This window comes from Schistocerca nitens, chromosome 2 (assembly GCF_023898315.1).
Source record: "Schistocerca nitens isolate TAMUIC-IGC-003100 chromosome 2, iqSchNite1.1, whole genome shotgun sequence".
NCBI lineage: Eukaryota > Metazoa > Arthropoda > Insecta > Orthoptera > Acrididae > Schistocerca > Schistocerca nitens.
Window position 1 is genome coordinate 188,125,297 of NC_064615.1, and position 19,475 is coordinate 188,144,771.

The 19,475-nt window shown below is 42.8% G+C and overlaps 1 protein-coding gene across 1 annotated transcript in view; it reads left to right on the forward strand.

Moving 5' to 3' along the window:
• The first annotated feature begins 5,150 nt into the window (after positions 1-5,150).
• The window catches only part of LOC126234311 (acyl-CoA Delta-9 desaturase-like), a 284,371-nt gene continuing 270,046 nt past the window's right edge, over positions 5,151-19,475 (forward strand). The window contains exon 1 of the mRNA XM_049942997.1: positions 5,151-5,198. The gene's annotated coding sequence lies outside the window, so the exon portion shown is untranslated. The remainder of the gene's footprint in view (positions 5,199-19,475) is intronic.

Sequence of the window (19,475 nt, forward strand, 5' to 3'; positions counted from 1 at the left end):
CTGATCCTGGAAACTCGGGAATACAGCAATACAAGCCGCTGAGAAATGAAATAAACAGGAAGTGCAGGGAATCTAAGACGCAATGGCTACATGAAAAATGTGAGGAAATCGAAACAGAAATGATTGTCGGAAGGGCAGACTCAGCATACAGGAAAGTTAAACAACCTTCAGTGACATTAAAAGCAAGGGTGGTAACGTTACGAGTGCAACGGGAATTCCACTGTTAAATGCAGAGGAGAGAGCGGGTAGGTGGAAAGAATACATTGAAAGCCTCTAAGAGGGGAAATATTTGTCTGATGTGATAAAAGAAGAAACAGGAGTCGATTTAGAAGAAATAGGGAATCCAGTATTAGAAGCCGATTTATAAGAGCTTTGAAGGACTTACTGTCAAATAAGGCAGAGTTTCGAAAGTCATTGGGGGAAGTGGCAACAAAACGACTACTGACGTTGGCGTTTAGAATGTATGAGTCTGGCGACATACCATTTGACTTTCGGAAAAATATCATCCACACAATTCCTAAGACTTTAAGAGCTGACAAGTGCGAGAATTATCGCACAATCAGCTTAACAGCTCATGCATCCAAGTTGCTAAGAAGAATAACATACAGAAGAAAGGGAAAGAAAATTGAGGATGTGCTGATGATCAGCATGGCTTTAGAAAAGGTAAAGGCACGAGAGAGGCAATTCTGACGTTGTGATTGATAATGGAAGGAAGACTAAAGAAAAATCATGACACTTTCATAGGATTTGTCGACCTGGAAAAAGCGTTCGACAATGTAAATTGGAGCAAGATGTTCGAAATTCTGAGAAAAAAAGGGATAAGGTGTAGACCGGTAATATACAATGTGTACAAGTGCCAAGAGGGAATAATAAGAATGGATGACCAAGAACGAAGTGCAGGGATTAAAAAGGGTGTAAGACAAGGATGTAGTCTTTCGCTCCTACTGTTCAATCTGTACATCGAAGAAGATTTGATGGAAATAAAAGAAAGGTTTACGAGTGGATTTAAAACTCAAGGTGAAAGAATATCGGCGATGCGATACGCTGGTGACATTGCGATCCTGAGTGAAAGTATACAAGAATTACATGATCTGTTGAATGGAATGAACACTCTAATGAGTACAGAATATGGACTGAGAGTAAATCGAAGAAAGATGAAAGTAATGAGGAGTAGCAGAAAAGAGAACAACGAGAAACTTAACATCAGGATTGATGGTCACGAAGTAGATGAACTTAAGGTATTCTGCTACCTAGGCAGTAACATAACCAATGACGGACGGAGTAAGGAGGACATTGAAAGCAGACTAGCAATGGCAAAAAGGGCATTCCTGGCCAAGAGAAGTCTACTGGTATCAAACGCAGGCCTTAATTTGGGGAAGAAATTTCTGAAAATGTACGTCTGGCGTACAGCGTTGTATGGTAGTGAAACATGGACTGTGGAAAAATCGGAACAGAAGAGAGTAGATGCGTTTGAGATGTTGTGCTACAAACGAATGTTGAAAATTAGTTTGACTAATAAGGTAAGGAATGAGGAGGTTCTGCGCCGATTCGGAGAGGAAAGGAATATGTGGAAAACACTGATAAGGAGAAGAGACAGGATGGTAGGACACCTGTTAAGACGTGAAGGGATGACTTCCATGGTGTTAGAAGGTGCTGTTCAGGGCAAAAACTGTAGAGGAAAACAGAGATTGGAATATATCCAGCAAATAATTGAGGACGTAGGTTGCAAGTGCTACTCTGGGATGAAGAGGTTGGCACTGGAGAGGAATTCGTGGCGGGCCGCATCAAACCAGTTAAAAGACTGAAGTCCCCCCCCCCCCCCCCAAAAAAAAAAAATTGTTTTTCATCCCGCCCAACTCCCCTCCCCGCACTATATACAAATGTTGGTGGGCTGTCAGTGAATACAAGTTGTCCGTTCTTGAACCACACGAGGAAAACTTTAAAATAACGTAATATAGAAGTTGGACATGGTGGTTGACAAAAGAAACGTTTTGTGCAATAAAAAGATAGTCAGTTGTATAAATTGAAATATGAAAGGTTGATTCGCTGATTAATTAAAATATAGACATAGATGAATGAAAAATGAGTGTCACACCAGAAGATATTAAAACAGATAGACAGTTGCATTAAGTAAAAAGGAAAGGCCGATGTGTGACTATTTAAAGCAATACATAAGTTAATGCGGATGGGCAGAAAAACAAATCCGTAATTTTCAGGTACAACATTAGTAGTGCTCTGCTTGACACAGTCAAGTCGTTTAAATATCTGTGCGTAAAATTGCAAAGCGATAGGAAATGAACGAGCATGTAAGGATTGTGCTAGGAAAGGAGAAGGAGATCGCATATAGGACGCTAGAGCGACATATTCTTGAGTACTGCCCGAGTGTTTGGGATCCATACCACGTCGGATTAAAGGAAGACATCGAAGCTATTCAGAGGTGGGCTGCTAGATTTGTTACTGTTTGTTTTCGAGGAACGCTATTGAGAAAATTTAGAGAATTAGAACTTCAATCTGAATGCAGAACGATTCTGTTGTCTTCAACATACACTGAGCGTAAGGACCATGAAAATAAGCTACGAGACATTAGGGCTCACACGTTATATCTGCGAGTGGAACAGAAAACGAAATGACTAGTAGTGGTATGGGGTGCCCTCCGTCTCGCACCGCAAGGTAGAGTTCGACGTATCGATGTAGATGTAGATGAAGAGATGAGTAGATGTAGACTGCCAGGGAGACGAATATCATGGAAGCGTAGCATTTAAAGGTAGTGATAGGAGGCGGTTTGTGTGACCTGATGTTTGGAGGAGAGATAGGGGAAGAGTGAAGAGGGATGCGGTTCCAAATAAAGACTTAGGAAGTGGGTGGAGAGATTGAGGGGAAGGAGCCCTGAGAAGGCATGGGTGGTCAGGATCCACGATATCTTATTGGACGGGTTTCATGGTCGGGAGATTAACATTTCGTTGGGAGAGAACGTGGACTGTGTGGAGATGTAATGTTTCGGGAATGTGTTGTTAGAGGGGCAGCAGAGTACCAGGATCAGTGAGCAGGGTGGAAACTAGGGGATGGGTGGAGGTCGAGTTTACTGGTAAAGTAGGATATTCGGAGGTGTTCAAGATGGAAGTGTAGGTTGGGAACTTTTACAAGTTGGTAGAGGATGCGGGTGGGGGACGATAAGCGGATCCGGAAGGCTAGGAGGAGTGCGTGGCATGGATCTGGACAATGTGAACGTGATGAAAGAAACATACGGAAGTGCATACCACATTAGCATAGCAAAGGAACCATGCGCTTGTAAGACCGTATAAAATGCGAAGGGATATTATTAGTACAAAACGGTCGGCAGAGCCTTCCCAAATGTGGCTTCCTTTGACGGTCGGAAAAACCACGCCTAAACTATTTGTTGTCGTAAACGTCACGTTGACGTCAGAGGTCGTAAAGCCCACGGTCGGGAATGGAGATGGGTAGTTCACGAACGAACGGGTGCGAAGGAACGGTTCACCAAGATGAACGAAAGGACCGAGGAACGAGTTCCAAGGAATGATCGGTTCATAATTCACTTCGGTCGCGGCGGTCTACTTATAGTTCACTAGTTCACTTCTGTCGCGGCGGTCACTTCGGCAGTTCTCGTTCCAGCCTCGGTCGCGTGCTGGTCTGTCTCGGTCTCCCTCGGCCGCACTCGTCGTTCTTCGCATGACCACCTGTCTCAGTTCCACTGCCGACTGCTCCTAGTTAGTTCAGTATGCAGTTGTTCGTTTCGTTCACTGCGCTCGCCCATTTTACATGTGTTCCAAACTATTCCTGCACTTGGGTCTGGCTATTCAGCGTCCACCACCGGTAATCAAAAAGTATTTTATAGTTACCTAAATTACATAAAAATTAAGATGTATGTAATAGGTACGTCTTTTCTGGTAACAAAAGGGCATGTCAGCTCACTTCATTATATCGATGAACAGCAGAAGATATACTTATAACAAGGTAAGTTTTTTTTTATTCATATATTTTTTGGTTTCATCGACTTGGTTTAGCAACTAACTTTCAATAATTTGCTTAATTTTTAGTGTAACAAAATTCTTATAAAACGATTTTCGTGTATCTTTCATATACAGAACATTACATTTAGGAAGACTCTAATTATTTTTAAGTTTGGTTGTTTCCAATTTGCATTACCTGCTAGTTTTCTTTCTTTGAAAAAAAAAGGCGGTTGTGGGTCATTTTGGCTCAGTAGGAAAAGCGGTGCCTCTCCATTTGAAAACACATAGATTGCCATAAAATCGTATTTACTTATTATCTCAAAAACATTTGTTCAGAAGGAGCTTTCAAACCAAAAACTTTATTTCTGCGAACTTAATTATTATTATTATTGCTGCGTTAACTTTAATAATGCAACATAAAAGCTAATTTTTACAAAGCGTGTGACGCAAGTATGATGAGAAAACCACATTTTATTTTATGCTTCCATAAAGTCTACTTCGCCTACGAACTCAGAGACAACGTGAAGTATATATAGGGTGTAAACGATTATTGTTTACAACGTAGCATATCTATGTAGTGGAAGTCGAAACGAAGAATTTTATACAAGACACTTGTGGTCTGTTAAGTTGGGAATAGCCCATGCGCGTCGCGTGAGATTTTCATGTTCTCTTCTCCAGCTCTCTACACATCGTCATCGATTGTTTCGCCATTGATGGTTGCATTTCTTCACCGCCTAATTATTACATGTTTGTCTGTCTGTTTGTTGTATCTGCTCGTAACGGGCAACACATCGTCCGTAATTGGCTAGCAGTCTGTACTCGGGGCCGGTTTACCGTGCGCCACCCTATATTATTTCCCTGCGATCAGCCACACAACGCTACAGTTGGTGAAACGAGGGGTTCTGCAGAATCACAGAAATTACTTCTAAAAGTGTGTGAGAATTCTGTAATTAATGAAAACTCTATACTCCAGGGGGCGGGGGGGGGGGGGGGGAGGCAATGAACGAGTTTGCCCATCTCTAGTCGGGAAGCCTTCGACGCCTGGCAGCCGTGTCCAGAGGCCGTAGGAGAAACCGCGGCGTACCTTCGGCCTTCCGCCACCAGGCTTCGCGCGCGTCGCGTGCAGAACCGCGCCGGGTGGGGGCGGAGCTGCCAAGTGTCGGTCTTGTCCACCGCGGGTCAGTTCCTCGCGGGTTGTCGCGTCTGCACTTCCAGCAGCAGCAGCTAAAGGTAGGTCACCGGTCTAACACTTGCTTGTCCGTCCCTACTTAGACCAAGTTACAAAACCTCATATAATTACACGTACACTCGCACGTATCACTACCAAGTGAAATTTGTGACTCGATGGAAGGCTTTTTGGTAGAGAGGACACAGCATGTTATCATCGTCAGATGTAGAAGTAACTTCAGGTACGTTGGAACCCATACTGTTCATGTTGAAACTCAGACTTTTTTCAGATGATGCAGTTATCTATAATTAAGTACTGTCTGAAATAAGCTGTGTAAATATTCAGTCAGATCTCGATAAGACCTCATAGTGTTGCAAAGATTGGCAACTTGCATTAAATGTTGAGAAATGTAAAATTGTACACTTCATAAAACGCAAAAACGTAGATCCTATGACAATAATATCAATGAGTCACTGTTAGAATCGGCCAACTCATAAAAATACATAGGTGTCACGTTGTCACGCTTCGAACGGATGTGAAATGGAATGATCACATAGGCTCTCAGTGACACACTCTTGAAGATAGGCGTAAACTGTTCCGAGAAAGTCTGTTAACAAAGTTTCAAGAACCGACTTTAAATGATGTTTCTAGGAATATACTTCGACCTCGTACGTATCGCTCACATAGTGATAGGATAAGATTAAAATTATGTACATCTACATCTACATCTACATTTATACTCCGCAAGCCACCCAACGGTGTGTGGCGGAGGGCACTTTACGTGCCACTGTCATTACCTCCCTTTCCTGTTCCAGTCGCGTATGGTTCGCGGGAAGAACGACTGTCTGAAAGCCTCCGTGCGCGCTCTAATCTCTCTAATTTTACATTCGTGATCTCCTCGGGAGGTATAAGTAGGGGGAAGCAATATATTCGATACCTCATCCAGAAACGCACCCTCTCGAAACCTGGCGAGCAAGCTACACCGCGATGCAGAGCGCCTCTCTTGCAGAGTCTGCCACTTGAGTTTATTAAACATCTCCGTAACGCTATCACGGTTACCAAATAATCCTGTGACGAAACGCGCCGCTCTTCTTTGGATCTTCTCTATCTCCTCCGTCAACCCGATCTGGTACGGATCCCACACTGATGAGCAATACTCAAGTATAGGTCGAACGAATGTTTTGTAAGCCACCTCCTTTGTTGATGAACTACATTTTCTAAGCACTCTCCCAATGAATCTCAACCTGGTACCCGCCTTACCAACAATTAATTTTATATGATCATTCCACTTCAAATCGTTCCGCACGCATACTCCCAGGTATTTTACAGAAGTAACTGCTACCAGTGTTTGTTCCGCTATCATATATGTAGACGTAGGTGTAGATATATCTTACGGGTTGCTGCAGCGGCGATATGATGACATATCTTACGTACAGGGGCCAACAAAATCTACAGGTTCTACATGTACATAGATACTCTGCAAGCCACCGTACTAGTCATTCCCTTCCCTGTTTCACTCTCAAATACAGCGATGGAAAAACGACTGTCTACATGCCTTTGTATGAGCCCTAATTACTCGTACCTTATCTTCGTGAACCTTACGCGTAATGTATGTTGGCGGCAGTAGAATCTTTCGGCAGTCAGCTTCAAGTGTCAGTACCCCCGAAATAAATATTTAGAGAGGCGTGAATCTAAAACTTGAAGAAATACGCTGAAAAATGAAAAGAGATACGCCTTCAAGCACCAGTCCGACAGTTACCAAACTCTATGGAGATGTTCATCGCATAAAGGCAACGCTGTCCTGTCCAGAACGTTGGTTGAAGACATCTACATCTACGTCTACATCTACAAGGCTATTCTGCAAAAAACACATAAGTGTCTGATATAGGGTTCATCGAACCGTCTTCACAATAATTCTCCGTTATTCCACTCTCGAGCAGCGCGTGGAAAAATTGAACACTTGTATCATTTCGTGCGAGTTCTCCCTACGCAGGTCCGCGTCAACAAAGTATTTTCGCATTCAGAAGAGAAAGTTGGTGATTGAAATTTCTTGAGAAGATTCCGCTGCAACGAGAAACGCCTTTGTATTAATGATGTCCCAGTGACACTCTCCCCCCACCCCTCCCCTATTTCTCGATGATACAAAATTACAAAATGTGTTGCCCTTCTTTGAACTTTCTCGATGCTCTCCGGTAACCCTATCTGGGAATGATCCCACACGGCGCAGCAGTACTCCAAAAGAGGACCGACAAGCGTAGAGTAGGCATTTTCTATGTGTTCTTTTCGATTTAATCTGTTCGTAACTGTAATTCCTAGGTATTTAGTTGAATTTACGGCCTTTACATTTGATTGATTTATCATGTAACCCAAGTTTAACGAGTTTTTTAACATTCATTTGGATGCCTTTACACTTTTCATTATTTAGGGTCAACTGCCAATTTTCACATAATACAGATATCTTTTCTAAATCGTTTTGCAATTTGTTTTGATCTTCTGATGACTTTACTGGACGATAATCTGCAAACAATCTAAGACGGCTGCTCAGATTATCTCCTAAATCGTTTATATAGATGAGAAACAGCAGAGGGCTTATAACACTACCTTGGGAAACGCCAGAAATCACTTCTGTTTTACTCGATGATTTACCGTCAGTTGCTACAATCTGTGATCTCTCTGACAGAAAATCACGAATCCAGTCTCATAACTCAGAAGATATTCCGTTGGCAAGCAATCTGATTAGAAGTCGCTTGTGAGGTACAGTGTCAAAAGCCTTCCGGAAATCTAAAAATATGCAATCAATTTGGCATACCCTGTCGATAACACTCATCCCTTCGTGAGAGTAAAGAGCTAGTTTTATTTCACAAGAACAACATTTTCTGAATCCGTGCTACTGTGTGTCAATAGGCCGTTTCCTTAGAGATATTTCATTATGCTGGAACACAATATACGTTCCAAACGCTACTGCAAATCGACAACAGTGATATGAGTCTGTGATTGAGCAGATTATTCGTGTTTCTTGTCTTAAATATTGGTGTGACCTGTGTAACTTTCTAGTCTTTAGGTACGGATCTTTCATTGAACCAGCGGTTGAATACGACTTCTAAGTATTGTATCAGCATACTCTTGACTGGTACACAGTCTGAACCGGAGGGCTTGCCTTCATTAAGTGATTTAAGCTGCTTCCCTACACCGAGGATATCTGCTTGTAAGTTCTGCGAGGACCCGTGCCTGCCTTGCCGCCATGCTGTTGTCCTGAGTCCACTTCGCCACCGCTCGTTGTGTAGTCCTTGTACTGTAGCCAACTGTCTGTGAGATCTGCTCCCATGGCCCTCGTGCCAGTGGTTCGACCTCATTCAAAATGCGAAAGATGGGGATAAGTTGCACTGAAAAGTTCCAGTAATGTGAAACACACCCAATAGTCATCACGTATAGCGTGGTTATGATTAAACTTTCGTTACCTGAGTCAGTGTAGACCGAAAACTATTTACGTTATTGGTACCCAATTTTAAAGGAATGATATTCAGACTATGCGCTACAGGATTTGCGTTGTTCTACATCTACATGGTTACTCTGCAATTCACACTTAAGTGCCTGGCAAAGGGTTCATCGAACCATTTTCATACTACTTCTCTACCATTCCACTCTCGAATGGCGCGTGGGTAAAAGAAACACCTAAATCTTTCCGTTCGAGCCCTGATTTCTCTTATTTTATTATGGTGGTCATTTCTCCCTACGTAAGTGGGTGTCAACAAAATATTTTCGCTTTCGGAAGAGAAAGTTGGTGATTGAAATTTCGTAATAGATCTCGCCACAAAGAAAACCGCCTTTGTTTCAATGACTGCTACCCCAACTCGCGTATCATACCAGTGACACTCTAACCACTATTGCGCGATAACACGAAACGAGCTGCCCTTCTTTGCACTTTTTCGATGTCTTCCGTCAATCCTACCTGGTAAGGATCCCACACCGCGCAGCAATATTCCAGCAGAGGACGGACAAGTGTAATGTAGGCTGTCTCTTAAGTGGGTTTGTCGCATGTTCTAAATGTTCTGCCAACAAATCGCAGTCTTTGTTTCGCCTTCCCCACAATATTATCTATGTGATCTTTCCAATTTAATTTGCTCGTAATTGTAATTCCTAGGTATTTAGTCGAACTGACAGCCCTTACATTTGTGCGATTTATCGTATACCCAAAATTTATCGGATTTCTTTTAGTACCCTTGTGGATGACCTCGCACTTTTCTTTTTTTAGTGCCAATTGCCACTTTTCTCACCATACAGAAATTCTCTCTAGATCATTTTGTAATTGGAATTGATCGTCTGATGATTTTACTAGACGGTAAATTACAGCGTCATCTGCAAACAATCTAAGGGGGCTGCTCAGATTATCACCTAGATCATTGATATAAATCAGGAACAGCAGCCTATGACACTACCTTGCGGAACGCTAGAATCACTTCTGTTCTACTCTATGATTTACCGTCTATCACTACGGACTGTGACCTCTCTGAGAGGAAGTCGCGAATCCAGTCACACAACTGAGACGATACTCCATTTGCACGCAAATCGATTAATAGTCGCTTGGGAGGAACGGTATCAAAAGCCTTCTGGAAATTTAGGAATATGGAATCGATCTGAGATCCCTTGTCGACAGCACTCTTTACTTCATGAGAATAAAGAGCTAGCTGTGTTGCACAAGAACGATATTTTCTGAATCCGTGTTGGTTATGTATCAATAAGTCATTTTCTTCAAGGTGATTCACAATGTACAGTATATGCTCCAAAATCTTACTGCAAATTGGGGTCAGTGATATGGGTCTGTAATTCAATTGGTTACTCTTATTTCCTTTCTTGAATATTGGTGTGATCTGTGCTACTTTCCAGTCATTAGGAACAGACCTTTCGTCAAGTGTTACTGTCATGACTTGCAGTTTGATGCCGGTACTGGTACGGCGACGTAGGGTAGAAACACAAGCATCGGTGTACATTAGGAGACGTGGTTGTAGACAAGGAAGCAGGGATTTACTCGTAAAGATGTTTTATCAAAACAAGAGCAAGAGTGTTGCTGCTCTTCGTGAGTATCGACGCTACTAAAGGGATACAGAGAGGTCCTCTTTCTGCACCGGGATTGGAGAGCACCATTCGGGAGTTCGAATTAACTGGCAATTTGGGAAATGCTCCTGGGAGAGTCCGACCGCCAATTGCGCCACAAATAAATGTTGAAGAAGTTACTGTTGCCATGGCTTAGAATGCTGAACGCAATGTGCGATCTTAAAGTACTGCACGAGCTGTGTCACGACAGCTGAACATTTCGTGGTCCACCCCTCGAAAAGTGCTGCGAAATGATATCTCTAGTGCGGTTCCAGGCTGTCGTGGACACAGATTGTCGTCACTGTGAGCAATGTTTGTAACCTGGAACGTAAACATGGTACGCAATAACGAAATGTTACCCTCTCATGTGAAAATTAAAGTGTGTTTCTTTCAAAGAGTTAGTCATTATTCCTCTTTCGCATGTCCTTATAAATGTTTGCACAAAGTTTCAATGTCCGACGATCATTCGTTTTTCGTGGGAGCCCTCTCAAGTTGAGAAAATTTAAATACGTATAAACACCCTGCACGCAGATCATTACTCATCTGAAGGAACGGCTTTTTTTCTGTACCGAAAATAAGTTCGGATAGGTCTGAAAATTTAATCAGTACAGGCATGCAAATATTAGAGTATGAGTTTGGTGACGTTAGGTTAAAGTGTTCGTGGTGCCCCACATGTCATTTTCGCACCGAGCAGGTAGCGCAGCGGCTAGCCCACTGGACTCATACTCGGGAGGACGAATTTTCAAAGTGCCCGTTCGGCGATCCAGATTTAGGTTTTCCATGACATCCTTCAGTCGGTCCAGGCAATTTCTAGAGTGTTTCCTTCGAAAAGGAGTCGGCCGATATCCTTCCCCATTCTTTATTTCGAGCTTCTGCTCCGTCTCTAATGACTGCGCTGTCGTCGGGGTGTAAATCTCTACTCTTCCTTCCTTCGCTTTCAGTCTGTAAAATCCTGTTTGTTTATTCATTCACTTTACATTTGATAAGACTTATAGCAGTGCTACATAGCATGGAACGTTGCATCACAGTTGGTGAATTAAAACACAACACATCCAACAGAAATAATATTAACACGGAACAAACAATAGATACTATTAGAGAAAAGGAAGATTCTTTTTGTACTCATAACACGATTTGCATAGAGTGCCAAATCGCATTTCTTTTTGATTAAGAAAATGTATCGAAACGTGACCATCTAAGGAAAACACAAAATAGAAAAGGTAAAGGGAAGAAAGGTCACAGTTTAACGTTTAGACCGACAACAAGGTTACAGCAAAGAATCCAAATAACAGGACGATGTGGATCGAAGACTGGATTGGAATATTAGGTTTCAGTGACCCGTCGACGATATGGCTGTTAGAGACGCAACACAGACATACATAGGAAAAGGATGGGGAAGAAGGTCGTTCTCATTGATTTTCTGGAGACCAGTGGAAATCTAAATCTGAATGAATGAACACAGAACTGATGGTCTCCAGAATGCGGGTCCAATAAATTAACACCTTGGCAGCCTCGTTCACTAGAATGCGAAAGGCTGGGTAAAGAATGAAGCTGCAGAGCACAAGAAAGCTGAAATAACGTCACGCAGGGGGGAAAACCAGTGTTAAAGCCAGTTACTAATAATAAGCAGCGTATGAGGAAGTGGTGGTCGTCGTCTCTTGTTGGGAACCATCCTGGTATTCGCCTGGAATGATTCGTAAAATGCTTGGAAAACGATGCTCAGTTGTAAGGCACTGACCTGCGTTCTGGAGGCCCTGGGTTCCAATACTGTCCAGTCATCCAGATTTAAGTTTTCCGTCCTTTCCCTATATCTTTGATTAAGTCGAATGGTGCCTTTAAAAGACAGGACCGATTTCCTAATTCCTCCTAGCCCTACTCAAGCTTGTGTTTAGTCAGTGGAATGCTAGATCTAGTGTTCCTTCCTCCCTTTCGCAGATAAAGAGAACTAGACCGAGTAAAAATCCTGAGTTGAAACTAAAAACAAAAATCCTCGAATTTTATGCAATTTAATAAGTTGCAAAAACATGACTCATAAATGAGTGAATTTTAGGTAAGGAAGTAGCTGTGCAAGCGCCTTCAACTACCGCGGCAGCCTGTAAAAAATAGATGTTGGAGAACAGCACATATTTTTTCGTAGGTGGTAAGGATGGATGTGGCTCAGTGATAACGTTAGTAATTGTCAGACTATTGATGTAATGTTTCGAGTTTCATTCCTCAATCGATTTTACGAATTTTCTGACAATTATTGCTTGTTTCACATCTCGCAATCACTTCGCAAAGTGAAAAACCCTGAACTGCAACATCCACGTTACTTTCTGGGACTTTCTGTACTTCAGTGGATAAGTATACCAAATGGTAGAAGGAAGTCAAGGTCATAAAACCTCCAGTACGACCATGCCCAGTAAAACACTGGCGTGTACAAGTCAGACTTCGAAGGAAGGAAGAAAGAAAGAAAGAAAGATTAGAGTTCAACACTTCGTCAACATCGAGATCATAAGAAACGGAGCAAAAGCTCGGAATATCTCAAAGATGAAGAAGGAAATCGGCTGTACCTCACTCAAAGGAACCGTCCCGGCATTGCCTGTAGCGATTTACGGAAATCATATAAAACCTAAATCTGGAAGGCCGGTGTGCTAACCACTGTGCTACTTTCTTCGGTATCAGCCTTGGGGTTAAAGACAGCTGTACCTTAGACAATGTTCTATTGTCAACATGCTTCAGTCTTGTATTCAACGAATGGATGTAACTCTTCCTTTTATGCAAAACGACCTCATGTCAACAAGAAATTTCATGACAAGGTACACACATTGCGGCGAAAGTTTCGGTGTACACAGTTCATCAAATAGTGGCCTACACAAAGTTCGTGAATTAGCGGGACATATGCAGTGCAAAGCATGTTTGTGGATTCAACACATAGATTGTGCCTAAATTAAGTCATTCCAAAAATTTTCCCTTATGACGTCAGTGAATGCAACGCAAATCAGCTTTAAGTGAATTACACTTCTTGACAGCAGACGGTCCATTGTGTTTTGCAGGATATCGTGAATCCTTGTCTTCATTGGGAGCTTCCCATCTATTCAAAAGTCCTAGAGTTTTGAAGTCTTCTACTTCACCTATCGTACAATTTGTGAAAGTCCATCCCTCTTGTGAACATGAGATAGCGGCTGGCAATGTAAGTAATGGAAGTGGAACACCACAGCCGTGTTTTCGAAGTACGAGGGTTGTTTTTTAAGTAAAGGCCGTTCGCGCGTATAGTCCCGTAGTTCGCGCGGACGCTGCAACAAGCCACCGCGCCACTTGCCGGCATCCTTCCCGTTCACACTGATGCAAGTTGCAGCTCTGTAGCTGACGTGTACGCATCGCTGTGCTACTTTATAATGTTTACGATTATTGAATCGCCCACCGCGTGTGAGATACGGTCAGTGATACGTTTTTTGACCGCGAGAAGCCTATCAGCTGCAGAAATTCATCGTCTTAACAGAAGTTTACGGCTTGAATGCAATGAGTGAAGGTAAAGTGCGTCAATGGGTTAGAGAGTTTAAAAATGGCCGTCAAAACGTCCATGACGAAGAACGCTCAGGCCGGCCCTCTATGATCACTGATGATCTGGTGGCTGCAGTCGAAACAAAGATTCGTGAGGACAGAAGATTCACAATTTCCACTCTTTCTTTGGAATTTCCACAAGTTTCAAGATCAGTTTTGTACAAAATTGTGTCTGAAACCCTAAACTTTAAGAAACTGTGTTCTCGGTGGGTACCCAGACTAACACAGAGGACCACAAAGGGAAGAGATTTGCCACTTCATTGGACTTTTTGATTCGTTACGAGGAAGAAGGGGATGACATGTTGAGTCAAATTGTCACTGGAGGTGAAACATGGGTATCCCATATCACTCCCGACAGCAAGCGACAATCGATGGAATGGCGACACACAACCTCACCCGTCAAGGTCAAAGCCAAACAGACGCTGTCAAAGCGGAAGATTATGGCAACTGTGTTCTGGGATCGGCGCGGTGTTTTGCTAGTGGACTTAATGCCACAAGGAACGACAATCAACTCAGATGCCTACTGTGCAACTCTAAAGAAGCTCCGCAGAGCAATTCAAAACAAAAGGCGCGGTATGCTGACAAAAGGAGTTTTGCTCCTGCACGATAACGCTAGGCCTCACACCTCTCAAAAAACTCGTGATTTGATTGATTCTTTTGGCTGGGAAGTTTTGGACCATGCACCATACAGCCCCGACCTTGCTCCTAGCGATTTTCACCTTTTCCGGTACCTGAAACACCATCTTGGCGGGCAGCGCTTCAATGACGACGATGAAGTGAAAGCGGCCGTGAACTCTTGGCTATCGGAGCAGGCGGCCGAATTCTTTGAAGAGGAAATTAAAAACTTAGTTGTACGGTATGACAAGTGCTTAAATAAACAAGGCAACTATGTAGAAAAATAGGTAAAGGTGTGCAGATTCAGAAAATAAAAGTTTTTTTACAAAAGTATTTGTATCTTTTTTTAAAAATAAAAACGGCCCTTACTAAAAAAAACAACCCTCGTATTTATTATTGAGGCGACTAGTTTCAAAGCTACGGTACTTCATCCTCAGGTCCTACTATTAATCAAATAAATACTTTCAGTCACTGGTGACTACATGTTCGGAATATACACTCCTGACGGATAGCGGGCCGCGCGGATTGGCATGTGTGTGTTTTGTTCCTAGCATAAATTAGTTTAAGTAGTGTGTAAGTCAAGTGACCGATGACCTCAGCAGTTTGGTCCCTTAGGAATTCGCACACATTTGAACATCTGAACGGACACATAGTTATATGAGTCATAGGATACATGAGCCAATGACTGGAACTGCTTATTTGGTTAACAGTAGGCCCTGAAGCTCACGCAAATGTGGCGTTTAAACTAGTCATTTGACTAATAAATAGACTACTTCGAAAATACAGCTGTGGTGTTTCACTTCCATTACTATCATACAATTATTTACAAGAGTAGACAGCGGCTCATAAAAGAAATACAGGTCAAAAACTGGATGTAACGACTGTTAATGCAACAGGGTGTGTTGCTGAACTGATTCCCTCCAGTATGTTATTTATTGTACTATCCGGTCCCTGACATGAAGCTGTGATAATTATGTTTGCATCGCAGTGGATAAAACAGCTGTTTGATATAGTAGTGGTACGTCATTTCCTGTATATTGGGAAGGAGGAAGGAACGTTAGGACTGACTGATGTGTCCACGTCAAAGTATTTAGAGACGGGTGTGTTATTATACAATGAAGGTACTTAAATTCCCTCTCTCTCTCTCTCTTTCTCTCTCTCTCTCTCATTCTCTCTACTGCTGTGGTCTTCAATACGAAGACTGGTTTAATGCAACTCTCCGCGTTAGCCTACCCTGAGAAAAGACTTTTCATCTCTGCATAACCGCTGCAACCTACAGCCCCTGGCCCCTGCTTACTGCAGTCAACCTCTGATTTCCCTATACAGTCCGAATCACCTAACACTTGCACGGCAAATATAGCAGAAATGGAAAATGCTGTTGATGCGCGGTTTTCACCTGATGGACTTGTAATCAGGGTCTTGTAATGTTAGCCAATAAACAGACTCTAATAACATAGACTTAAAGAGTAATTTTTGTGCAAACATACATTTTTTAAAGGAACAGTGCCTGTTGACATTAACAAACTAAAAGTAGGGTAAATTAGAATGTCAGTGGTTTAGATTGCAGGACTGTAGTGCGAGTCGTTTACGAGATATCGTATTTTGAAAAGTTTCCACATCGACACTTCTACAGTACCTGTGATGGCACACACCAAATAACAACAGATGTTCATATCTAGTTATGTGGATTCTGACCAGTAACGAGACAACTGACCGTCAAATATTGTGTTCAAAATGACCACCGGTAGCGGCAGTACACGCTTGCAGTCCGGTATGAAAAGCTTCTGCACACGTGCTAGCATTTCAGCGGAGATGTCCAAGCAGTTTGCATTAATACGTCGTTGAATATGATCGGGTGTAGTTGGTATGTCCTTGTAAACAGCACCTTTCAGCTTTCCCCACAAAAAAATAGTCTACAGGCTTCGAATCCGGCGAACGGGCAGGCCGAGGTACAGGTAATGCGAGTCCAATCCAACATTCTGTAGTACATTGTGCACTATGGGCTGGACAGCCATCATGTTGGTACCACAAATTCCTCCTAGTCTGCAGAAGAACGTCTTCTAGCATCTGTGGAAGATGGTTTGTTTGGAGGCTGCGATTCTCGTGCACGTTCAGTGTTCCGTCTGTGAAACACGGTCTTTGAGCTGATGGTTCACTGTCCCACACCACACATTTACATTCGATGGACGCTTACACTCCACCCGACGAAACCAATGGGGATTGTCAGCAGACCAATAGTGCATGTTTCGGCGGTTTACCTGGTGATGATTGTTAAATGTGGCTTCGTCTAAACAAGCCACATTATACGTCTGGAGCATCCTGTATTAATTCCATAATCATAATCGTGTCCGCCTCCGTAGCGCAGTGGTAGCGTGACCGGCTACCACGCAAGGGGGCCCGGGTTCGATTCCCGGCAGAGGAATGGGTGTTCTGTGTCCTTAATTATCATTGACACGCAAGTCGCCGAAGTGGCGTCAACTAAAAGATTTGCAATACGGCGGCCGAACCCCGAAGGTGATATCCCGGCCAATAAATACCATACGATCATTTCATTTCATTTTCTCATAATCGTTTCCATGCAGCTCTTGACGCAGAGAGATGTGACAGGGACGAACCTATGTCGACAGAAAATGCATGGAACACTTGCCTGATTCGTGCCACTCCCTTTAGCGATTGCGCGGGAGCTAACGTGCTGGGCACACGCAACAGCAGCAAGAACATTAATTTCCCTTCTTCTGACGTCCCTTGTTTCCTTCTGTTACTTTGTCTAGGTGTTACACTACCACTTCCACGTTGTTGGTTGAAGAGGTTGATAAATAACTGCAGCGATGGTTGACGTCTATTGGGATTTCTTGCCTCATACACCGTAAAAGAACGAACTGGATTCTTCCTACACTCTCCGTACGCCAAGAGCATGTCGTTTTTTTTCTGTATCGGTAGATCCTATCGTCCCCTCACCACCTACTGCTTGGACTGTCACACACTAACTGCCTAGCAAGTCGCAGTGCACTTAAGGAACAGACTAGCACACTGCAAAGAAACATAACAACGTAGTACCTAGCAACTACGCTGGTTAAATGGCACAAAAAAGTCTCGATGTGGGATCTTTTCATAATACGATATCTCGTAAACTTCTCGCGCTAGAACATCGTACTTTTTGTTTGTTAATGTCAATAGGTATTGTTCGATTTAAAAAAGTGTATGTTTACACAAAAAGTACACTTTTAAGACCCATTATTAAAAAAGAAAAAAAAGCCGGCCGAAGTGGCCGTGCGGTTAAAGGCGCTGCAGTCTGGAACCGCAAGACCGCTACGGTCGCAGGTTCGAATCCTGCCTCGGGCATGGATGTTTGTGTTGTCCTTAGGTTAGTTAGATTTAACTAGTTCCAAGTTCTAGGGGACTAATGACCTCAGCAGTTGAGTCCCATAGTGCTCAGAGCCATTTGAACACTTTTAAGTATTATTATTACTTGTTTATTGGCTAAGAATACGAGCCCCTGATTATCAGTCCGTTCTGTGGAAACCGCACATCAGTAGCACATTTCATTTCCGCAATATTTGCAGTGCAAGTTTTAGATGATTCATCCTATCTAATTTCTGTCCACCGCTCCTCCTCTCCCTTTTTCCTCCATTACTAAATTAACTATTCTTTGATCACTCAGGACCTGACCTGTCAACCGATCCCTTGTTTTAATCAAAATGTCCCATAAATTTGTTTTTTCCCCCCAGTTTGATTCAATACCTCTCCATTAGTTACACAATCTATCTAATCTTCTATATTCCTCTGTAGCACCACATTTCAAAAGCTTCTGTTCTCTTTTTGTCTAAACAGTTTATTATCCACATTCCACTTTCGTATACTACTGAACTACTACACTGCAGACAGACAGAGTTAGAAAAGACTTCCTAACACGTACATTTACATTCAATGTTAACAATTTTCTCTCTTTTAAAAATTCTTTTCTTGCTACTGCCAGTCCGCATTTTATTTCCCCTTTACTTCAGCCTTCATCGCTTACCTTGCTGCTCAAAAAGCAAAACTCGTCTACTGCTTTCAGGGTCTCATTTCCTAACATAATTCCCCCAGTATCGCCTGATTGAAATCGACTACATTCCATTTTATTTGTTTTACTTTCGTTGATGTTCGTCTTAGAACCTTTTTTCGAGACTCTAGCCATTCCGTTCAACTGCCCTCCCAAGACTTTTGTCGTCTCTAACGAAACTACAGTGTCATTACTCGCGGAACAGCGCCGCGAAACAGCTGAAAAACCTGAACTGGCAGACGCTGAAAGACAGACGGCAATTACATCGCGAAAGCCTACTCACAGAGTTTCAAGAACCAGCATTATGCGAGGAATTTGTGAACGTACTCTCGTAGCGATAGCGAAGGCAAAATTTGACCAATTATAACGCGCACAGTGACATTTAAGCAATTACTGTTCCCGCGCCCCATACGCAAATGGAACGGGGTGAACCTCTCATACAATGAGAATTGCCCACTGCCTGCGGTTCAGAGTGGTTCCCGGGGTATGATTATAGATGTACGTCATTCAGTTCGAAAGATAAATGAATATCTTCAATACTTCAGTAGATAAAACGTTATCAAGTATCTGCATTAATAACAGAACATAGAACCACGCACTTCCTGTTCTGTCGTCCGCTGGAATACGTGAACGCTTCACTCATAAATGTCCGAAAGAACAGACATTACGCCGAATCGGACGCTTCGATACATATTAAGTAAATTGAAGGTGGAGGGGGGGGGGGAGAGAAAAAAGAAAGGAAAGGGAAAGAATTCATGATGTCAGCTGCATCGAGACTTTATGCGGAATCAGCGGTGACAAGTGAAAATGTATGCTGGACCGGGATTCGAACCTAGAAACGCCAGCTTACTTTTTTTTGGGGGGTACCTAACAAAAAGAAATAAAGCAAAATCATAGCCATCCCTAAGGGGCACCGCCACTTATGTCCCTGCCAAACAAAAATGAACTCTTACCTCTTCAGGCGTTGCCTTAACTTATTAGGCAGTTGCGTTAACTCTGCGCTACCCAGACACAGGGTTCCTCGCAATTGTGCGGTATATCTCGGTAC